The following is a 23,931-nucleotide window of genomic DNA, read 5'->3' as shown; positions in this document are numbered from 1 at the left end:
TTATTACAACATGTCATCCCGAACAACTAATGTATAAGAAGAATGTGAGTTTATAAGATATTAAAACTGGAAAAAAAAATTCAAAAAAAGTCATTACTTCTGAAATTATTCATTTTTGCCTAATTTTTTGAATAACTGCTGACATAATTAAAATTTACATACATATAAATCGAAAATCAATACGTTTCGAATAGAATTATTTATTTATCTATGTTTGCAATCAATTATATGATATGTATCATTTTCAAATATTCATCTATTCATTTGAACTCGATCGTAAGCTCGATTAACGTGAGGTTAAGAGCTTACTGACTACATAGTTTTTTTTTTATTTTATTAGAACCCTATTATGTTTATTTATATTTATCCTTCTTTTTTTTTAAACTCTTCTTTAGACATTGAGCTCCAGCTGTCACGGCATCTTTTTGGTGATCTACATATTGGTGTTTGGTTTCCGGTTTTTTGCCAATTTTTCCTATGTTTTCAGGAATTTGACACGATCTATACAATTTCGTTCACGTTCTCTCACTTCATCCTGAAATCTCTCCTCTAATATCCTCTAATATCCGGATTGTAGCGAAGTGGAAAATCAGCAAAACACGGTGGCTCGAGGTGGTGCTTCATCACTAAAAGTCGAAGCCACTTGATTGGCATACTGCTGTTTGTTCAATCCACGTCGAAAGTCATAGAAAATCATCGCACAAAAATTTTTGCGATTTAATTCCATTTTGTGAACAAGATGTATGTTTCAAGAATCGGTGAACAACTTAAATATCACTTGTATGTCAACACGTTCTGAGTACATACAACGTAAAAATGTCAAACTTTGTAATGGCAATGTCAGGTTTGTGATATCTCAGAGCTTGAGTAGCAGAGCTCTCGTAAGTTGGCGGGGACAAATAAATATTTTTTTATTTTTTGCTAAATCGTGGGTACGTCGTTTGTTCTTGATTTGATGTTTGTTTGCAATAATTTTTTTATAAATTATTATCAAAATTTTCGCCTTAATCCAGCTCTTAAGGTAATCAATTAAGAGTTTTTTTTATTATTCTACTCAATCTCAGTCAGTTATCGTTTGTTCGGTGAAAAAATATGTTTGTTCGATCGTTTTCTTAATAATCGTTTTCTTAATAATTAATGTTTCATTTGCCTAGCATTATAATGTTCCAATTTGAATCTTGTTTATATCAATCAAACACAAATAATAATTACACCGGCACACAACAAAAATAAAAGTGCTCCGTACATTTGCCCGCACCTTTCGAAGTCCGATGAATCCGAATCCGAGGTCACTTTGACCTGTATACTCCTAAAATTTCAAAAAAACTCAAAAAACCGAAAAATAAAGGAATTCGGCAGTTATGTTGATGTTGATGTTCTTTTCTCAAAACAATACTTCAAAACAATCAAATTTTCCTGAATGAACAATTTTTTCTTTGTAAGTCAACTCTCTTCGAAATAGCTGAGATATTCTATTGTTGTAGTTAAGATGGAATGATTTATTTTTCACACATCTTCAATCTTTAGAACAGCTTACATACAGAATCCTAGTCTTTTGTTGAATGATTATGATTATGTTTAATAAATTATCATTGTTCATGTCGATTGTTATGAACAAGATTCAAATGAACTGCGTAATCCTGTATAAGCGTGTATGCACAGAAATGATAATTGAAACATGGTGATGCTAGGGAATTGAAAAATTACTTATTAAGATTAAAACGATCGAACAAACATATGTTTCGACCAAACAAACGGAAACTGACTGAGATTGAGTAGAATAAAAATACAAAACTCATAATTGATTACCTTAAGAGCTGAGTTAAGGCCAAAATATTGATAATAAATTATAAAAAAATGAATTTCGAATACACACCAAATTTGATCTAACAATCAAGAACAAACGACGAACAAATTATTTAGCAAGAAAAAGTAAAAAAAATATTTGTCCTCGCCAACTTAAGTTATCGTAGCATTGGTCCTAATCATTTTTGGTACAAAAAATACAATTATTCCTATAGATATTCATGATGAAGTTATTACAATAATGAATCCCTTTCTGCATTTTATCAAACTATAGGCTGTGAGAGTCTCTTCCATTTTGAAATTCGAATATAGTTGTCACTACACGATAAGAGCTCATTCACAAGCAAACTCGTGTTGCATTAAAACCGACCACTTTGTATATAACCTTTTATTTCTATTGTATATGTCTTATCTACAATTACGAAATATGTTTTATTCAATAAGTTTTATAAAGCGAGTACAAGGTTTCGTAACGTTAATAAAAATGGATCATGACATATGTTTAAACGTTAAAAACGGAATCGTGCTCCTCGCGGAAATATCGTGATAGTAGCCAACTCTACCCACACCAAGATCAAATCAGGGCTCGATATATCATACAATTCACGGCTCCTCCAGATTTTTCCATGCACATATCTTTAGTAATACCCTATAAAGTTGAATATCGAAACTAGTCAGTATACAAATAAGCTTTTAAGTTTGTTAATAAACTTTTATGTTTCAAACGGTTTGTTAGGTTTTACTATTTTGTTAATTGATGCAGCAAACACTTCCAACAACTTTCAATTTTCATTTATATTACAGGAATTATAGATCATAACATTTATATAGATTTGTTAAGAATTTCAAGTTCTTTCAGAAAATCTCATTATCATTCCTTTGAATCACTCCTGACCGGGTATTTGTCAGTAGATGTCTTTAGATCAAGTAGTTGGTATTATAGAACCAAGAAGGACGACTGCCGAGGCGTTCTCGACGTGGAGAACACCTGTGGCTCTCCGGGAGTGAAAGGGCTGTCAAAAATTTCAAAAATTGTGCTCTTTCAAGTTTGTTGGCCAAACGGGCATTTTTCGTCTCTGGTCTTCTGTAATATACACATAATATACAACCTCTAACGTCATGAGAGTACGACGCAAGGATATTTATGATTCTTAAAGGCAACATTTTCCATGAAAAGCACAGAATATGTACACGAGGCAACGTACAAATTACTTATAATTGCTACAAATAGAGTTTAAGCTATTCTTGGTATCACTCTCATTCAAATATGAAGATATATTACAAAATATCAATGCTCCATAGGATAGAACTGCAAAAATTTGAAAAGAATATGTTCTAAGTAATTTAATCGTTCTGAAAGTGGAAAAATTAGTCCTTTCCGATAGTTATTTTTCTACACGACAATCCTTTATGCATAAATTAATTAGAGACAATGGATTTTCGTCATCGTCCTGCGCTAGTGTTACTTTCTTCGGGATTGAGCAGTCCATTTCCGCGGTGCGTACCAGATGCACATATCACCTCAGGTGAAACTCGCCGGGCGACAACCACAGCCAGTTTATCAGCTCTTTGTGCATCCACAATGAACCATATTAAGGAGGCAGTAAGGCGCAAGTGAGTCCGCCAATAGTACAGGGATGAGGCAATCGCTTTTTCCCTTCCAGCCGAATTCGATAGCTGGAAATGTATTTTCAAGCCAATCATAAACCTGGAAAGAGATCAAAAAACTTATAATTGAATAATAATTGTCACCACATGCTCATTATGAAACGTTTGAATAGACTTGCAAGTAAACTGTTAGGGAGTATTGCTTTCCTGCTATAGACATAGATGACGGTACTTGGATATCAAACTTGTCAGCCAAGGAATGTCTGCCAACAGTCTTCTTGTAGTGCTGTACGCGAAAGTTGCTTAGAGAGCTGAACTTAAAGCCATTGTACAGAGCAATAATAAATTGCTTCACTGCTTACGCTATGCTTGTTTTGGATGCATTCCCGTCGTAGAAAAGTTTCGTTTTTTCTGCTAATTGAGGATTATTGGGTGCTGCATTTGGGGCAGTGCACTTCCTTTTGTCAAATAAGACGTAGTATCACAGCGTAGATGAGGAGAATGATATATTTTGTATGCTTAAATTCTTTTTGCAGTTGCGATATTAAGTGCACTCGGTCTGAAGATTCGGGGCTGCTGGCTAAGGTGAGAATAATCATACTGACAAAGAGCAACGAGACTTAACTTTCTTTGCCAACTAAAATTCAGTACGCACTATCAGTGTGTCTGCCTGTAGCACGGTGTATAAAAGCCTCCTGGAGCGATGACTGGAGAAGCTTTATCAGGCCTGTTTTGTTATTGCTGTGTCCATTGCTCAGGAGGCTTCCATTGGCTATCTTCGCAGTGTCTTTTCAGCCGCTTGGCTGATTTTTTTGATAAAGAAATGTTGACTGCACTAGCCATAAATACCCATGCGACGTACTCTTATGATGTTAGATGCTGTATACGACTCCAACTTAAAAAGACCAGAGGAAAAATGTGCCCGTTTGACCAGCAAACCCAGAAGAGCACAATTTTGACAACTTTTGACACAGATAACCTTTCAAACATGTGATTTTCTAAGGTTGAAATTCTAAACAAACCCTTATTTTTGTAACTACACGATTTTTTCCAACTTTTAGTGGTTTTTCAGCTAATAATACTAGGCTTTTGAAAAATTATTATTTTCAGGTTACAGATCCCTCACGAGACAAAAATATTTCGAATGAATCTCTAGTTTTTTAATTTTTTATAAGTCTATGATACCCTTAGTTCAGCGAAGCTTTAATTCTTCCAAATAATAGTTGCCGTCTTTTTCGTCAAAATAGGTATGTTAGTTCCTCCGCACATATCACATGACCTGCAACTACTCCATGTATCGATTTTCAAACCTGCAGAGCCTATTATCACTAAAAAGCTACAGTATGGCAGCATTCACATCCGAACGAAGGAATCACAAAAGTCTCTTTCGGAGTACTTTTCCAGCGGGCTGCCACAGAATGCTTAAAAAAAGGTTTGAAAAGACTGGAATATTTCTTCTAAACGCCAATGCAATACCAAATTCATCGGTGATCCAGAGTCAGATATTGCCCAAGTTCAGTCCCAAATCTCCCAACAAATGTAGCTACAAGTGAAAGCCACAAATACGCAACCAGTAGTTGATAGAATGTTATCTGCAAGCTCACGACATGAAGAATGAAGCAAAGCCTGGAATAAAAATCAAGAGTTCATCCACAAAACAGAGAGAGTATCACGTGCCACAAGTTCAAACCATTCCAACAGGTTCAGCCACAATATCAATCCTCAAGTCCAGAAAAAGTGTAGTCCAAAATATAGGTACAATTTCAAGCCACAAATACAAAAAGACTTGATAATATGGTACAATCCGCAAATTCGCAATAATCTGACGAAGACCAGCTTCCCACATGTACACAAGTAATTAAAGGAATTCTTCCATCATTTTTAAAGTCACCAATTGCTTCTTGAAGAATTTGTTAAGTTTAAAAACTAGAATAAGACACTGAGGTAGAACTGAGGTAGAAAATAAAAAATAATGGAAAGGGTGTGGGTAGAAAAATACTATGAAGAAGATGAATAATAAAACAAATCCTGGGATAAAAATTATCCTTTATCAAAGGATTGGATTCATTGCAATGTTTGCGAAAAACGGTGCTACGAAAAATGTGCTGATATGGGGAGAAAAAAAGGACCATATATATGTGAATTTTTCGCCGATAATTAAAAATGATATCATTATTGAATCTTTACATAACTATAGTATCAAAAATTTTGTTACTTGTTGTGTACGATCCGATTCGCCGTGAAAATTGAAATGATTCGAAAATTTTCCTTTTTTTACTTTTCAATCGCTAATTAAGAGAATATATGTATGATTTAAGGTTTCAAATGTTTATTTCATAGCTGTTACTTCTTACGTTTTTTTCAATAAAAATATCTTTACATGACATTTTATTATGATTTGGTCAACTTCAAATAGAAAGTGATCCCATTCGCCTCGATCTACTCTAGTGGTGGATCCAAGCTTCATTAGAGTCATGAATAGATGCAAAATAACGCCTGGGGATGATCATCTAATATTAATTAATACTGAGGCATGAATCTTCTCAGACAATTTTCGTTTGTTCTCAGTGAAAATATTTGAAACCCAAACGAAGTATACTTCTGGGAACTATACCGAAGTAATGAATAAAGAAATATACATAAAATAGTTTTTATCATTAAGTTGATCATGAGAAAAGATGGACAAATGGAGAAAAGAAATACAAATTTCATAAGAAACTAATCCATAATACTATATATGTTATTAGGGCTGATATCATGGAACCCAAAGTACGTTGATTCATTGTGAAAAATCCAGCTGCACTGAATTTTGGTGTCATATATGAAGCCATTTCGGATAAATAAATCAACTCATCTCTACGATGTGACGGTCTCATTTCCATTTGAAGTATGTGACATGTTTTAATCAAGTTTTCTCCGCATTTTTCCAATTTCTCGCACATCATTATCAAAGTTATAACATTGAGCTGAAACATGGAAGAATAATGAAAAAAAATTAAGGAGAAGTACGAGAACTAAATAATATATACTCACAGTTATAGAAGAATATTTAAAGGTCATAACAACTCCTACCATCTTATTTGTCGTCATGAAACTATAATCAGAATAACTGACAAATTTTAATATTTCTAAAACATCAGCTATGAAATATAAAATTATAGGAGTACCAACAAGATGATTGAAAGATTTTAAAGCAAAGTATAATTTTGGTAATGCGAGTCGAATTTTTTTCAAATCCTTTTTATATATGGTATTATTTTTTGAACAATTCTTCAATAAAATAGTCTCAAGTTCATTATAGCATTTGCTGAATAAAAATAAAGTAACGCAAATGATGATTGATCCATACAAAGAGTAAAATCTTCCAATAACAGGAATTGGGTAATAATAATATAAATCGTTTCTTTCGATAAAAAAATTAACCCAATGAACGGTTTCTACCATACATCCAACAGAAATAAAAACTATGTATAATTTAAAAAAAAGCAATGAATTACTTCGTTTTCTATTATAACGTGAGTTTTTGCATATATTTTGGATTATTACAATGAACTTCTTCCACTCTTTCATATAAATCAATGGATAAATTAAGCAAACTTCAACTATCAATGTGCTTGTCAAAAACATCAAATTATTAGTAATGGAGTTGATCTGGAATACGAAACGCATGATTCTATTTTCTATATGTTTCAAAATTAGCACAGAGGCAAAACTTATAAGTAACACACTATATATTACAGACCAGAAGTTAGACATGTTTCTCTTTTGTGGCCATAATAGAGGTAAAATACCAAACCATTTAACTATATTGAACAACTGTAGAAATAATTTCAAATCATCATCCATTTTATTCCCGAAATGAAAAAGGTTTTTAATTATGATATAATGGTTGGAAGTACGAGTATTTATATATTTACTTTGGGATCATTAACTGGATGAAGATTTTAATCTCTACTTTTACAAGATATACTACTAAATTATTCAGTACTTCAATTTATTATCAAATAAAGAACGAAGCTGGTAACTATATGTGTAGTGTATGCCAAATTAAGTTGAAAATATTTTTTCGGAAAACTGTGAGTTTGTCTTCTTATTATCAGAGATATAAGTAGCTCAAAAGAAGTACGGAATTGAGGCTACAGACGATGGGCTTATACTTTGAGGCGATAGCCATATAGATGGAGTCTATAGTAAATTGTAGACAAAATAATAAGGTAGCTAGTTAGCTAATTGAATAATTCTTTGGCTGTTGTTGGATTCTTTTACCAGATTAGAAGTGAGTATAGTTGAGTAAATGTTGAAATTCTTCTAATAATGTAGGCATGAATGGGTCTGAGTTGTGGAAATGTTTACAAACCAAACAAACAGATTCTAAAATGGTAAGAGTAGGGAGAGTTGTTTTTTTTTATTAAAATGCGCTATACTAATCAAACAAAAAACATAACGAATAGCTCTTTTTTTGTAATTTGACGATAGATTCGAAGAGGTGGAAACTACAAGAGCCCCAGAAAGGCAAACCATACCGAAGATACGATTCGAACGAATAGGAAGTTGTTAAAGCAGTGCGAGAATCGAGATGTTCAGACACAGATTTAATCGCAAAACAAGCAGAGGATAATTTTTTTGCAAAGTTTTCTACATGGACAGACCCTTGAACGTAGAATGTAAAGCTTGTATATCTGGACCACTCATGTGAATTCACCATTAATTCGTAAGTCTGTGACATCATCATTCAATAGCAAAAAAAACTGGAACCAAAACTGAACCTTGAGGTACACTACTGCTAGCTAGCAATTTACTTGAAACTTTACCATTAGCTGTTACCAATTGTTTTCGACATTCAAGGTAAGATAAAAACCATTTCAAGTGAAAACCTTGGATGCCATATATTTTAGTTTGTTAATCAGAAGTTCATGATCACCAAAATCGAAGGCGTTAGCGAAATCACAATGAACTGATTTCGTATAAAATGTATTGTTAAGTGAGGTATATATTTCATTAAGAACAGAAAACCTAGCGTCATTGGTGCATTTATCAAGTAGGGAACCAAATTGTTGAGCTATCAAGATTTTATGTTTTTTCACCAATTGAGTATCAAATATAGATATTAGTATATATTAGATAGTGCCCCTATATGTTCAGGCTATTTTGTCTATGTTCAGTTGTGCAATTTTGACAAAAAAAAATATATGGAGTTGACGTCTTTTAATTTTTTTATTTAGGTCTATTGTAGTTTTTCCACTGCAAGGACTAACATAACCAATAAGTTATGGGCCCAGAACGTTGTTAAGAAGAATTAGTAATATTTCGTGACTGAAATCAGTCAAGAAAAAATTTAGCGTTTTAATGACAAGGTCAAAAGAGAAAAGTCTCGAAAGAATTTAGAAAAATGACTACAAATACGGCGATACCGATACTAGAAGCTAATAATTTTAGCAACTGGCTGTTTAGGATCAAAATATTATGCCGAAAAGATAAGTGTTTAGAGGCAATAGATGGTAATCCACCAGAATCAACAGCAAGTAGAAAAGAGAAGGATGAATGTGAGTGTAAAGATGCTAAAGCTCAGTCTATTATTATTCCGGGTATATCATATAAGCATTTAGATATTATTAAAGAATGCATAACGGCCAAGGAACAAATTGAGGCACTTAAAATGTGTTGTAAGGACAAGGTCTTTGACTAAGATGGCATTATGGAGAATATTATTAACTATGAAAAATGAGGAATTTTTAAAAAATGGAAGACATGTTTTTAAAATTTGATACAACTATAAGAGATCTTAATCATATGGGATCTATATTAGATGGAGGAGATAAAGTATGTCTTTTATTGTTTGCTTTACCGCCAAAATACAGTAATGTGGAAGACGTGGAAGAGGAAGAATAAGGAATAGAGGGAGAGAAAGATCATATACTCAAAATTCGGGGCAAGCTAACATTATAAAAGAAGAAGAGAAAGAAGTGCAGCTGTATACAGCAAATTTATGTTCTGGAACAAATGGAAAAATGACAATTATTTTGGATACTGGAGCAAGTAATCACTTCTTGAAAGAGGAACTAGAAATTGGTCCAAATATAAAACAAAATTTGTTTCGAAAATTACCTCAATGGGTCAGTCATACAATTATAGTAGAAAGAGAAAAGATGATTACCTATACAAGGTAAAAATTTGCATTTAGAATGTAAAAACAAGAATTGTCTGTATGTGTTGATCTTGACAAAATAAGACATGAAGATGAGAAATGTAATGTTATATTAGATTAAGATATATGGCACAGAAGATTGGGTCATGCTGGACAAGATGTTTTAATTCAGTTAGGATTACCAGCAGAAAATAAAATTTGCTCTACATGTATTGTAGGTTTGTGGTCCAATGAACCCTACCGCTTTTGATGGATCGCGATATTTTCATTCCATTATCGATGAGTATTCGCATTTTGTTGTAGTTAAAACTCTCAAAACAAAAAAAGAAAAAATTGTGAAGATTACATAGTAGAATTAGAAAGGAAAAAAGAAGTAAATGTTGAAGCGATTACATTAGGTAACTGAGGTGAATTTATAACAAATAGATATAAAGAATCCTGCAAAAAGAAAGGGATTATTTTGGAGTATACAATGCCACATACATCGCAGCAAATCGGAACCGCCGAAAGAATGAATAGAACTCTATTAGACAAAATTAGAACAGAAATAATAGATTCCGGTATGCCTATAAGAATTGTGGTGCGAGACTCTTAAGTCTTCAAGTTATGAATTAAATCGCCTGCCATCGAGAGGAGTGACATCATCGAAAATATGGAATAAAAGAAATGATTTGACAAAACTCTGAGTTTTTGGATGTCGTTCACGGTACATACTATCATCAAAAGGAAATCTACTAGACGCTCGAGCAAAGAAGGGAATTATGGTTGGTTATTGCGGTGGTGAATGGAGATTGTGGTTACCGGATGAAAGAAAAATTATACGGTCCAGAGATGTGAAATTTGATGAATCTATAATGGAATTTGAAACTATTAATCAGAATAAAGATAATCATGAAAAAGTGTGAGTGGATTATAGCTTTTTATAACAAGATTTCCATAAATTGGTTCTCAAGGAAGCAAAATTGTGTGGTCATTAGTTCAATGGAAGCAGAATATATTGCCGCAGCATTGGCAGCTCAGAAGATAGTGAATTTAAAAGGTCTTTTAAGTGATTTCGATATTTCCAAAGAAGTTATTTTGAAGTGTGATAATCTCAGTGCTATAGCTACAGTTAAAATTTTCAAAATTCAAAAATAGGAAAACACATTGACATAAAATATCATTTTGTAAAAGACTTATGTTTGAAAAATGCTTTTAAAATTGAGTATATTTGTTCTTCTGAAAATTGTGCTCACAAAATCTTTGTCAAAAGAAAGATTTGTTGGTTTTCATAAATTAATTTTGGCAAATGAACAAATGTTATAAGTTGTTATTTTGGAACTTTTTTGGCAACACGAATGTTTAGATTGTTAATACATTTAAATTGAGGGGATGTATTAAATATAGATATTAGTATGCACTAGATAGTGTCCCTATATGTTCAGGCTATTTTGTCCGTGTTCAGTTGTTGAGCAATGTTGACAAAAAATATATATATATATATATATATATATATATATATATTTCATATATATATATATATATATATATATATATATATATTCATCCATAGTTAGGTTTTCTATACCAATATCATCAATGTTCAAGTCATTGACATTTTGCTCTCGAATTTCACTTTCCAGACAAGCTTCAGACTCGCTGACATCCAGTTCGTCGACACTGTTCCAAAAATTCGCTGCTATTTCCTGTAGTTCACGTTGAGATAAAGGCTTCTCATTGTCCATCTTAGCCCTGCAACAAACGCTATGCTGCAGATCTGATACAAACAAAAAATTACACAATTTATAGAAAATTAAGAATTCAGGAACAAATCTAATATAACACGTTTATTCTACTCATCATCCAGTTATAGTTTAGCCAGCAGTAACATAAAAATGAAAGAATAACTAACAAAAAACAAGAAAAATCAAAGGAGGTTACATTCACTTGTCCACATGCATGTGCGGGCAGCAACAAAGAATTGAATTTTACGCGCCAACAAAATATTCTTATGGTGTCGTACATAAGGTTGTATCATATCATCTATATCATAGAGTTTATATGGGTCAGACTCAAATTAGGTTATATAAAAAATGGTGTGTCAGATTTGGTGCAATGCGCACTAAAAGGTTAATTTATTGATATTTGGTGTATATCATTTAGTAGATTTTAGATTAAAATTCAACAGTCCCAATCATATTGAAATTTCGAACCCAATAATGATACAACAATTCAAATCAAATAGACCCTGTATTATAATCGAATGAATTTTAAAAAAAATCAAAAATCTCTTCAAGTTATGAAGGAAATGCTACGTACGTATTATAATCGTGAGGTCCTGCACAATGACCTCCTAATAAATAGTCGTAAATTTACAACTTTTGTGAAAAATACTATACACTTATTATAAACAGATGAGGAAAATAGTTGTGAATATTTCACCGTTAATAAAAAATATAATTCAATAAGAATTCTATATAAAGTGAATGAAATGGTGTATCGAAAAAATGAATGAGACAAAAGCAATGTGTAGCAATTTTATTGTCATGGTAAAACTTCTTCATTTCGGTCAAACATACACCAAGCAAACGTAAAAATCGAGAAAGTTTTTAAATAACATAAACAATTTTTAATTGTTATTTCCTAGTAGACATTTCTAATTATCGTATACCCTAGATATCCAACAGCCATATATCTATTAAACCAGGCGGTACAGCCTAAAGTAGACAAGACAAGAATTGTAAATTTCCAATTAAAGAGGATTTTTACAGTCCATAATGGTATGCATGGGGAACAACTCACAATTAAATTTATAGTCGGTATATTCTCGATGAGCACTTTCGAAATTATTTATGCCACACTATTACCTGATGGGCTCTTACAATAATAAAAAAAAACATGTAAGCTACAGGTTGTAAAATTTAATGCTTCAAATTTATGGCATCACACACAATAAAGAATGTCCTGTAATGTGGCCGGGTCATGGACCAATTCACGAAACTGGAGCCATATATCAAGAAAACAATTCAGATCTAACAAAGAGTTCGTTACACATTATACTGAAGGAAGACACTGTAACTGGCGGACACCTGTTAACTGATTGTCTATAATTTGAAAAACTATAATCGATTTTATTCAGCAACATCATCGTAGTCTAGGAACATTCTAATTTGTGAGTCAGTGAGGAAGGTACTTAAGTCAATTATACTTAGTATTGTTTCATAACTATTTTGCTTGATGTTATATGAGAACACAGAATAATTTCATCTCTTTTTGTCACACTTTTTGAATATCTTATATTTCAAATATTGTTTCGTTATAATTTCCACAAATGCGATTTCATATCTATCTTTTCCTACAAGTAATTCTAGTACCTCTCAGCCTACATTTTATTTTCGTAACCTGACAGTCAGTAGATCTAAAATGAATTACTCTTGATGTACCAAAAAAATCGATTTTATCTAACAATGTGATCTCTTTCAAGAGCAATAGAATAATTCCAACGCTTCTCTAACTTTTCGATGCTGTGTTAGTAGAAGGATTTGTCTTTTGCTTCAAAATATGCTTCAGGTTCGGCAATTACTTCTTTATTTGAGCTGAATTTTCACCGGCGAGCATTTTGTTGAGATCAGCGAATAGCCAGTAGCAGATCTGAACTAAACGGTGGATAATTTTTTTTCATTCAAACGATCCAACAACTCTATGTAGTATTCGCCTTGATTGTTTCTTCCTTTTGGAAATAGTCGATGAAAAATATTCCATATGCATATCAAAATACTGAAGCCATAAACTTCTCAGCTGACTGTTATGCCTTTGGACGCTTCGGACGTGGTTCACCGACTGCAGTCCACTCAGATGATGATCGTTTTGATTCCGGAGTGAAGTGATGGATCCATGTTTTATCTATTGTCACATATCGACGGAAAAAATCTGATTCATTGCGTGTAAATATGGCCAAACACTGCTCTGATTAATCAACACGTTGTTGTTTTTGATCTACTGTAAGTAAACGCGGCACTCCTTTTGAAATAAGCTTTCTCATGGTCCAATGTTCAGGCATAATTATAAATACACTGCTTCTTGATATCTTTACTTTCTCACGCAATTTAAATTTACGATCAGATGTAACCAATTTGTGGACTTGATGTTGTCTGGAGTAACCAATTGGACGACCAGAACGTTCACCATTATCCGTGTGTCTACGACCACATTTAAATTCAGCAAACCAATAACAAATTAGTTAGTTAGCTTCGATGGAGCAGAGTCCGCATAACACTTTTGAAGCCATTTCTGAGCTTGTACAGTATTTTTTTTTCATCAAGAAACAGTGTTAAATTAACAGGAAATTGTTCTCAATCCATGGTTTTGGAAAGTAGCCTCATTTAAATGGCTGTCAGTTTTATCTAATTAATCGAAATTTCATGGAATTTTACAAATAGTCTTTTGGTACTCATAAATGTTAATGACAGAATGACAGCGCTCTTTTTGTGTCAGTAATATGACTTATTTAGTGAAATGGAAATACCAGCTAATTGTTGAAAGATAGAAATCGTAGGAAAAATATTGTTATGAATATCTACAGAACAATAGTTGGACTAACATAGAGAGCAGAACAATATGAAAATAGATATCTAACATTTATTAACTAGGATGCAAATGCGAAAAGTAAAAATAGTAAAGTTCGTAAAAGCATAAATACTAAGATGTATTGGACATTTACTTAGAAAAGAAGACTTATACCTGTTAAAAAGAATGTGAAGACCAGAGGGAAAGAGACCGAGAAGAAGATCGAAATCCAGGTAAGAAGACCGAAATTGTGAAGTAAAATCATAGAAAACTTCACAATTCACAATTGAAATTGAATGAGATGGTTATATGTTTTTGATATCACATTATATGAAATTGAAAATAATATAAAAACAGAATGTTATACAAATCCAACTTTGTACTTAAGATATTTAAATTTCAAACCATGTCAAACTATGTCATAAACAAGATTAATTTGGATGCATATTCAGGCACAGGATACACAAAAATTATAAGTAATTGAGGAAACTAGAAAGACAAAAAGCATCAAACCCTGCATATTTACGAGGACTTTCCCAACAGCTAACACTGACATGAAGGATGATACATTATCGAAAGATGTGAGATATGAGAAAATTAAAAAGATTGTATACACCGCATATTATAAAAGGAGTCATCTTCTTCATAAACTTTTGCCCTTTACTTTTGGATGAATACCTCATTAAGAAATTTATTGTTGATTATGTTTTAAATTTAAATCTAAGTAAGAGTTGAAGGAGAAGGACGGACCTGTCGTCCTTTGTCACGTGATACTAGTCACATTGAGGTTATTTTAGAAGCAAGTAGTGCGTGCTATTAGCTGTGAGTTAACTTCAAATGGAGGGCAGAAACGAACGAAAGAAATATGTGAAGTTTATGGTGCTGATTACTTAACAGATCGCATGTGTCAAAATTGTTATGAAAAATTCCCTTCTAGAGATTCTTCCCTCAAAGATGTCTAACGTTCTGGTCGGCCTACTGAAGTTGATAATGACCAAATTAAAGTGATCATTGAAGAGGATCGTCAAATAACTCTTCGAGAGGTTGCGTATAGTATAATAAAAAAACATCTAAAATGCCTTGGGCTAGTTAAAAAGCTTGATATTTGGGTACCTCACGAATTTAAAGAAATTGATTTAACACAAAGAATCAACATTTTCGATATAGATCTTAACCCAAATGAAACCAACTTTTTTTTTTTTTATAATCATCACTGGTGAGGAAAAATGGGAGCAAACACGATGAACCAACATAAACCACATGGAAAGTGTTGCGTTTTTTGAATTGCTTTCAAGAAACCAAACGATCACACTGAATGAAGCAATCAAAGAAAAGCGACCAGAATTGTCAAATCGAAAAGGTTGGAGCTTGGCTGGGAAGTGATCCTACATCCACCATTCAGCCCTGATTTGGCACCATCTGATAACCATTTATTTCGAAGTTTGCAGAATTCTTTGAATGGTGAAACTGACGATGACCTTCAATCGTATCTGGCTCAGTTTTTTGTTTATAAGGAACAGAAATGTTATAAGCACGGAATCATGAAGCTTAAAGAAAGATGGCAAAAGGTCATTGAGCAAAATGGAAAATATATAATTGAGTGAAAACTATTTTTTGATAAAAAAGTGTTTTATTTTATACTACAAAACTGAAATTACTTGGTTACCACACCAATAATTTATCAATATTTTTCTAATGATGTAAACTAAACCTTATTTTGTTAGAAAAATGTACTTATTGGTGTGATCACAATAAGAATATACGTATATAAAGAAGAGAGTAGTCAATTTAGTTAATCGTGCAAGAGGTAGCAAAATAACGTTGAATAATGCATTCATTCTTCTTATCTTGACGGCATTCAATCATCGGTAGCAAATGAAGAAGATGTTCAATCAAAAATTCATTCTGCTCTGTTATTATTTTCTTGCCGCCCAGGATTCAGAGCAAACTCGGTAGCTTAATATAATTTGGTGACTTAATAGAATTGCGAACGTAGAATGTTTCTAGAGATGAAATTTAATATCTAATTACACTGAGAAAAAGAGTGTGAATAACAATTAGACATCGAAATATTCCCAACAAATTTCTATTCTAGATAATGATATTGAAGTAGTAGATGTATGTGATGAATGTATCATAGAATCAAAAGCTATAACAAGTGAAAATATTGCAGTATCAACAATTTGAATCGAAACCTTCATTGAATTTTAATTCTATAAGATCATAATATATCGAGATTTTAGAAAAAAATTGATTAGTTGGTTCGAATATCGTTGGAACTAACATATACTACGAAGTCTAGTTAATCATCAATAATTTTGTTTGGAAACTACAGGAATTGTCCTATAGAATACATCGTCTCATATTATACATCCTATATTTCAATTTTTCTTTGTAGAATGTGGTAGCTTTGATAAATGGCAAATTAATACATTGAATTTAGCCAGCAAAAAAAGTGAAAAGTTTGAGTAAAAGAAAGAAGATTACATTTTGACAATGCAATTAGAACTTCATTAGTTTACATTATCCCGTTCCAGTGTTTAATAATTTTTCTTTCTATGTGTTATGTTGTGTGCGGTCGCTGTAAGTGAAGATGTTGCAAATTTAAGACACTAGCACTAAGGTATCTTGATCTAAAAGTTCAAAAATCATACAATAAATATTGCGATAACTCAAAGTATACAGCAAAAAGTATGAATTATATACAGTTTCTTCTTAAAAACCACTTGAAAACTATAAAAAATTGACTAATGGGTAATAAAAGATTTCTAAGCATACCATAAAAATCGGTCACATCTCATTCTACCGTGTAAATATGGTAGAAATAAATTTTCTAGTAGATTTTTTAACAAAAATGTACTCTTTGCTTAACCCCTTAAAACTATGGTCTAGAAGATATGTAGATTTTTAAATCGTTGTACATGCCCAGGAAACCGTTCGCTATAAAGAGACATTTGAAAGAAACTTATCATAAATTGTAAGTATTAAAATACAATCAGATATTTCTAATTGCAAATCGTATTGCTTGCATAAGGAAAAAACTATCGAATAAAAAGGGATACGAAAGGGATAGAGAAGTTGCTCCTGGAGAATCCTTTGAATAGTTGTCGTTGATGCGTTGAATTATTGGGACATCTTGCGTACGCTAGTTGTAGGACAAGCATTAACTGCATTTAATGCATTTTGCTCTAAAGCTAGTGTTCCATAGTTCGTTGCTGACCTTTCCTAACTTTTTTGGTACGACACTTCCTAAAATATCATTTCATAAGACATAATGGAAACTAATTTACTTAATTCATGAAGACAAACCTCTTTTCCGTAAGCTTCGATTAACCCAAAGAATATTCACAATTAATGGCAATTTTCTTTCAGAGTGTCTCTTTATAACCAACGGTTTCTTTGGTATGTACAACGATATAAAAATCTACAATTCTCCTAAACCATAAATTTCATTGAGTCAAACAAAAAGTACCTTTTGTTAAAAAATCGATTGAAAAATTCGTTTCTGCAATCTTTTGATTGTACACATTGTCCATGTGAAACTTGTGGGTTGTTAACCGTTGGGCATAAGCCGCCCCTGGCCTTCAGATAGTAGCTTAGAGTTATTTATCCCGTCAGAAACACTACATGGACATGGACATGGACATACGTAATCCGTAATATTAAAATTTAATAGAGTGTATATTTGGTTTTTATTGTTTGGGTTGGAATTATAATATGATGGGACTGCTTTATTTTAATATTGAATCTACTAAATGAAGTTTCTTGTAGCAGTTGAAACTTCATGTAATGGTTACAGTGCTATTATACTTTCCACCTCATTGGCTGCTTCTTGTTATTAATACTTCATCATGTGATCAATTTTCATCTTTTACCACTAGATTCGTTTATATTGAATCTTGTAATAAATATCCCTATCACAACATGAAAAATCGTTCTAATAAATTCAAAATTAAAATTCAGTTATTAAAACATCGCTAGAATTTCGGAAATAACTTTAGTTATTTTTATTTCCAATAGTTATATATAAATAAAAAAAATGTAACCGAAGGAATATTTCAGTGACCAGCTCCATAGGAACGTCTTCTGAAATTTTAGGAAGTCCAACAATCTTCCATAAATTATTTGTAACGTTCTGTATAATTTATCGGAATTCTCGACGACATACTGCGTTCAATAGTGTACATCTGCGTATCGCAATAAATAAAACGAGCGGTACATTTTCAGAGGAGCCGCTGTCTTGATCAACATTTGGATTAAATGTTAAATTGTAATACATTCTTCTAATTCTCGTAAGTGCAGCGTGAGTTTCTCAGAAAACGAAAAATATTTATCAAGTTTACAAAAATATTACCAGATAAATCTCTTACAATTGTTTATATAAATAAAAAATAAACGTTCTCTTGATGAATATGAAGAGAAAACCAAAATTTCTGCATAAAACAACATGTGATGCTCGGAGGACTAAATAAAAGATAGGTTACCAGGTTAATTGTCCACATCCGTATAGTTGGACGTGAAAGTTTCCAATGTTACCAGTGGTCAGTTAATTGTACGCTCATTTCGAATTAAATATCTATTCACTTATAAACAGTGGTCTATGTCAATACATTATGAGTTCTGAATTGATCCTTGGGCGAAGATTTGCACTGATTTGGTTGATTTGATCACCAGCAGATTAGTTGTGGTTACGTCCAAGTCGAAGTGCTTTGTTGTTCCTAGCTTTGATTAAGAATAAAACTCTGAGCTTTTCAAAATAAATATTTTGCGCAGAATGATGGTCTTGTCTCAATTATTATTATTATATTTGTATGAATGTATAAACCAGAATATTTTTTCATTGAGATTCATAAAATATATTTCCTGGTGACGGCCACGGTTAACAATACAGAAAACAGATACACGGATGGTTCTAGAGCTTCTCTAGAACAGTGTTCTGTGGAGGTTTCCTCAAAATAAGTAAATATTTCTCGCTTATAAAAAATGTGGCCGGCTGCGTAAGCCAAATTTTCATTGGGATTATATGTGAACATATGAGACTGAATAGGCGCCATAGAAACACTCACTCTGCTCATATAGCAGTGCTTCCATTAAAGCCGTAATGTTGTGCTCTAGGCATGTACTGGAAGGCAAAAAAGTCTGCAAATGGCTGCAAAGTCCAGTTAATTTGGGTACCTAATCACTCAAAGGCTAATTCGGTCGCCACTCTTGGATTATTAAAACCACCAATTGGACCAGAATTCATTTTGATGTAGCTATTACAACTCTCAGTAGTCTACTCGCAAAACCAACTCTTCGGAATTTCCTACGCTCATTTATGATTTATTTGAAATATTTATTTTTAGTTTATTAGTGAGGAAAGGAGAAAAATACAATAATCTGAAGGAACCAATGACTAAGAAGTCATTAGAAAAATATTGTGAGAACTGCCGTTATAGTGTATCAGATATTTCAAGAAATGATTTAAAGAGCTACAGTTTCGTGTTGAAGAAACCAGAAATTGATGAAGTTTTAACTTTTCTTGTTATTGGTATCAACAATGAAGTATCTGTGTGATGATTATGCAAGAACCGACGATGATGAATTGACACAGAAAAATACATTTGATATATCTAAAAGTTCAAATAGACGGAATGAGATGCACGAAATTTAAAAAGCAAATAGGGGTAAAACAAGGAGGTAGTATTAGTCTTCTTCTATTTATACTTGTTATGGATAAGAATAATAGAAAAAAACTACGAAGAGGGAGACAATCATTAGCTACAGAAACCTAGAACTGGAGAAATAAACGGATTAGTATATGGGTGATTCCATTATAACTGTGATATTCAATGTCCTGTAATGTTTTTTTGTACTAGTCATTAATTAATAATCAATTAATAAAAATTTTGTGTTAATTGAATAATTCTTAAGATATTTAAACATTATTTTTATACAATATAACTTGCCACTTAAAGAAAACTTATACTACATCACTTGAATGTCAGTACCGTGTCATGTCCATTCCTAGAATTTACCGATAAATTATTAATTTTTTTTGTCGTAACAAATGATTTAAACTAATTACCTTATAAATTCTAATGTTTATGATCAAACTGAGGAAAATTGATGCACTTGTTGTTTAATATCTTAAGTTACCATGTCAGTACCGTGTCATGTCCATTCCTAGAATTTACCGATAAATTATTAATTTTTTTTGTCGTAACAAATGATTTAAACTAATTACCTTATAAATTCTAATGTTTATGATCAAACTGAGGAAAATTGATGCACTTGTTGTTTAATATCTTAAGTTACCATGTCAGTACCGTGGATAAATGAGTCAGTACCGTGGAACTCAAAATCCGACATTTGTGTCTTGCTCGTGATACTTTGAAGTTGTAGTAAATTCCTCTTAGAGTTTTATTTTTACAGTAAAATAGATGAATAATATGCATAAAAAAGTTAGAAAAGTTAAATTTTAAAATCTTGAAATTTTGAATACAAAAAATCACAGTTAGAACGGAATCACCCATATGCAGACGGTATAGAAGTAGTACCAGATACATTTAAAAACTAAAAACCAAAGTAAACATATAAATAAAGACAAGAGGAAAGCTAAAAGTGGAAATAAATGTGAATTATCACACAAAGAAAAATCAGGTTCTTGACTGTAGCTGGAACTAGTAGAAACAACACAGGGAAATGGTAATGTATCAAGTTCATCAGAAAACAACAATCAAAATATCAGTGAAAGTTTGAAGAATATCGAAGAGCAGTTAAATACATGGAAGAAGATTTGTGAAATTGGAACATTTGAGTATATAGAAGAAAGTTTAAATAATTTAATGAAAGAATTCATTAATTAGAATTAAGAAATATCCATAGACAAGGTACAACAAAACGATGGACTACATAGGATAAAACTTTTGCTCTTTTTATATGCCAAATAAGTATCTACAACCTTTTATTTCAACTGTAATAGTATAGTTTATTCATTATACTACTAAAGTACTGTGATATTTTATGTATCTCTGGTATCAATATTACTAATTTTTTATTTATATTGGTTGACAAATCGACTCACACCTTTTTACGTACCTTAATATATATAAATTTTGTGTTTTTTGGCTCAATTGTTATCATAGCAATATTTTTTTTGTTAAATCCCAAAATGATAGTTTTATATCATTGTAATGATGTGCATCTGTATCTGTATGTGCAATCTGTATTTTATTAGCTTATATTGTAATTACGTTTACTAATTTTCCTTAGTTTAGTTGAAAATGTATGTAAATATTATTTTGTAAATAAACGTATCCTAGTTCTAAGACGTTTTTTTATGAATTCAGGAAACTGCGAAATCAGAACTGGATGGAAATGTTGTAAATTTAACTGAACGATCAATTAAAAAAATATTACTGACCATTAATGATATTGGAGAGTTGAATCTTAGTGAGAAATATCTTTAGATACTATCCATATTTATTTATATGCGTCATGCGTGACCTACAGATTCCATATTATTGCCATTAGGGGAAATTCTTTAGACCACGACATTACGTTTTGCAAATAAAATAATTTACTTAATTTGATATAATATTCTATTATAATTTGTGTAACGTAAACACATGACTCCGTGGCGCAACGGTAGCGCGTCTGACTCCAGATCAGAAGGTTGCGTGTTCAAATCACGTCGGGGTCAAAACTGATTTTTCCTACTTTTTATTTTATAACAATATATGTAGTACTTCCATAAACCTGTATTTCCACAATAAAAATTGTTAAATAACTTGTTAATTGAAAAGTTCGTGGATTCCTTCTTATTATATGAAATATGTACTTATACGTAAATTAGCTTAATCAGTTGAGCACCAGTGCGGTCCATAGGCCCGCAACTGGACTTTCCCCACAGCCCAGAACGGTCCTACGGACCGCACGACGAATTTTATTCCAAACCTTCTTCACAGCCTAAGGGCCGTATTTAAATGTGTTTTACAGTTTGGTTGGATCGTCTTGGATCATAGGGACATTACCCTACACTTGGTCCACTTGATTTTTTTGTGATCTTCAATTTCATTGTAAAACAAAAAACCTTAGTTTTTGTATTTTTTTTGTTTTCTTCTATTTTTCTTTCTATTTTTTTTTATTTTTGTTAACTTTTTAAGGGTATAAAGAACGTGAAAAATTCAAAAACAGAAAATCATACAAAATCTCTTCTCACTTTGTAATTTAGACCTTCTTCGTTCAATAGGCAATGGGTTTTTTTGGTTTTACCGTCTCTTGATGAGCAACATCCGTAGTTTCTTCTTTCAGTAACTCCTTTCTTACACTGATTTGGAAACTTGCCATTAAATCAGATAGATGTATAGAAGATTTGTCTTTGTTATAGTCAATTAAGCTTAAGGCTTTACAACCACTGATTATCGTCTGTCAATGCTTACTGTCTCATCAGCATGTTATGTCGAAAGTACCAACATCTCGCGCTTTGGGCCTCTGGGAAAGTTTTAATAGTAAACTTTCTCTCGGGCCCACCGCAGGCCTATGATGCATAGAAAAACCCAAAAAACCCAAAGCAAAAATATTTTGGACCCAGGAAAAAGTTTATCAATATGGACAGGGCTCGGAAACGCCATTTTTGTTATAGAAAAGAACCAATTATTATATATAATTTGAATTAAATATAATTTCTAACTTCTTAGACTAGTTTCACAATAGCTCGCTTAGAATGCTTTAGACCCAGTGATAGGACCCTAGTGCATTTTATGCTACAATAAACAAGCAGTTTGTCCTGTGTAAATTTGAATACTTCAGTATATGCGTCACTTACTTAATTATATATATTTTAGTACTTTCCAAGACATGAATTATGTCATCACCCAACATAATTTCTCATAAGAAAATGCTGACGGCACGCATCCCACAGTCGATTTTCCTGAAGCAGCCTTTTGGGAAACTCCAGCATAATCGCCGGTGTTCTCAAGAATTAATATAAAATTCAGTCTTAAACTCGCTTCCAGCTTAGTAACATATATTTGTATTGTAATTATTTTCATATTTTCTATCAGTTGTTATAATAAATATTTAGGTACATTACCAAATTTCCATAGATTTTCGTTGTCTCTGAGAAGCCTCGGTCGAAATCTGAACTAGATGTCGATATTTTTGCAATATCTTCGATTTTTGATAATGTACCTACTAGCATTCACTTTACAGATATCAGAGCTAGTTTTTCAGTTTTTCCCTGTAACCTATATAAACTATGTTGAAATAGTTGTGGTATAAATTTAAGGAGCGCAGAAGCATTTACCGTGTTATTGCCGAATGTGAAGAAGGAATACCATGTTCGAACTTCCTAAAAAGTGGAAAACCAAGAATTTTCACCTAAAAAAGATCAGATAGGCAGGTAAGAAGAGCAAAAGACAGAGTATCGTATCGCAGGAATTAGCAAGGTATGGTCAAAATTACCGAAAAAGAGGGAAATGTTCTAAATATTTCCCTAATATTACAGTTATTTTGATTTTCCAGATTCTGAGAGATTTTAAGATACTGAATAAGTCTAGCAGCATTTAACAAGATTACGGACAAGGATTTTCAAAATTTTGGGACTTGAAACTAAAAAAAATCTTGAAACACAAATAACTGGGGAATATGAGGAATTTGAAAAAAAATGCCATAATAAAAAATGTAAAGTACAAAATTTTCTACAAAAAAATATCAGGTTATTTGTTCATAACATCAAAAACATTTTGAATCGCAAAAAACTCGAAAACTATGAAGAATTCGAAAACGCATCTAAAGGACGACCGACCTAAGGAAGAAAAGTATATTAACAACATATCTTTGGT

General features: G+C 32.1%; 1 non-coding gene across 1 annotated transcript; it reads left to right on the top strand.

The window, feature by feature from the left end:
• Positions 1–21,716: 21,716 nt before the first annotated feature.
• Positions 21,717–21,788, top strand: Trnaw-cca (transfer RNA tryptophan (anticodon CCA)). The gene has a single exon. It is a non-coding gene; the product is annotated as a tRNA-Trp (tRNA).
• The last annotated feature ends 2,143 nt before the right edge of the window (positions 21,789–23,931 follow it).

Source organism: Diorhabda carinulata, chromosome 9 (genome assembly GCF_026250575.1).
Source record: "Diorhabda carinulata isolate Delta chromosome 9, icDioCari1.1, whole genome shotgun sequence".
Classification (NCBI taxonomy): Eukaryota; Metazoa; Arthropoda; class Insecta; order Coleoptera; family Chrysomelidae; genus Diorhabda; species Diorhabda carinulata.
This window is presented reverse-complemented; position numbering and strand designations above follow the sequence as displayed.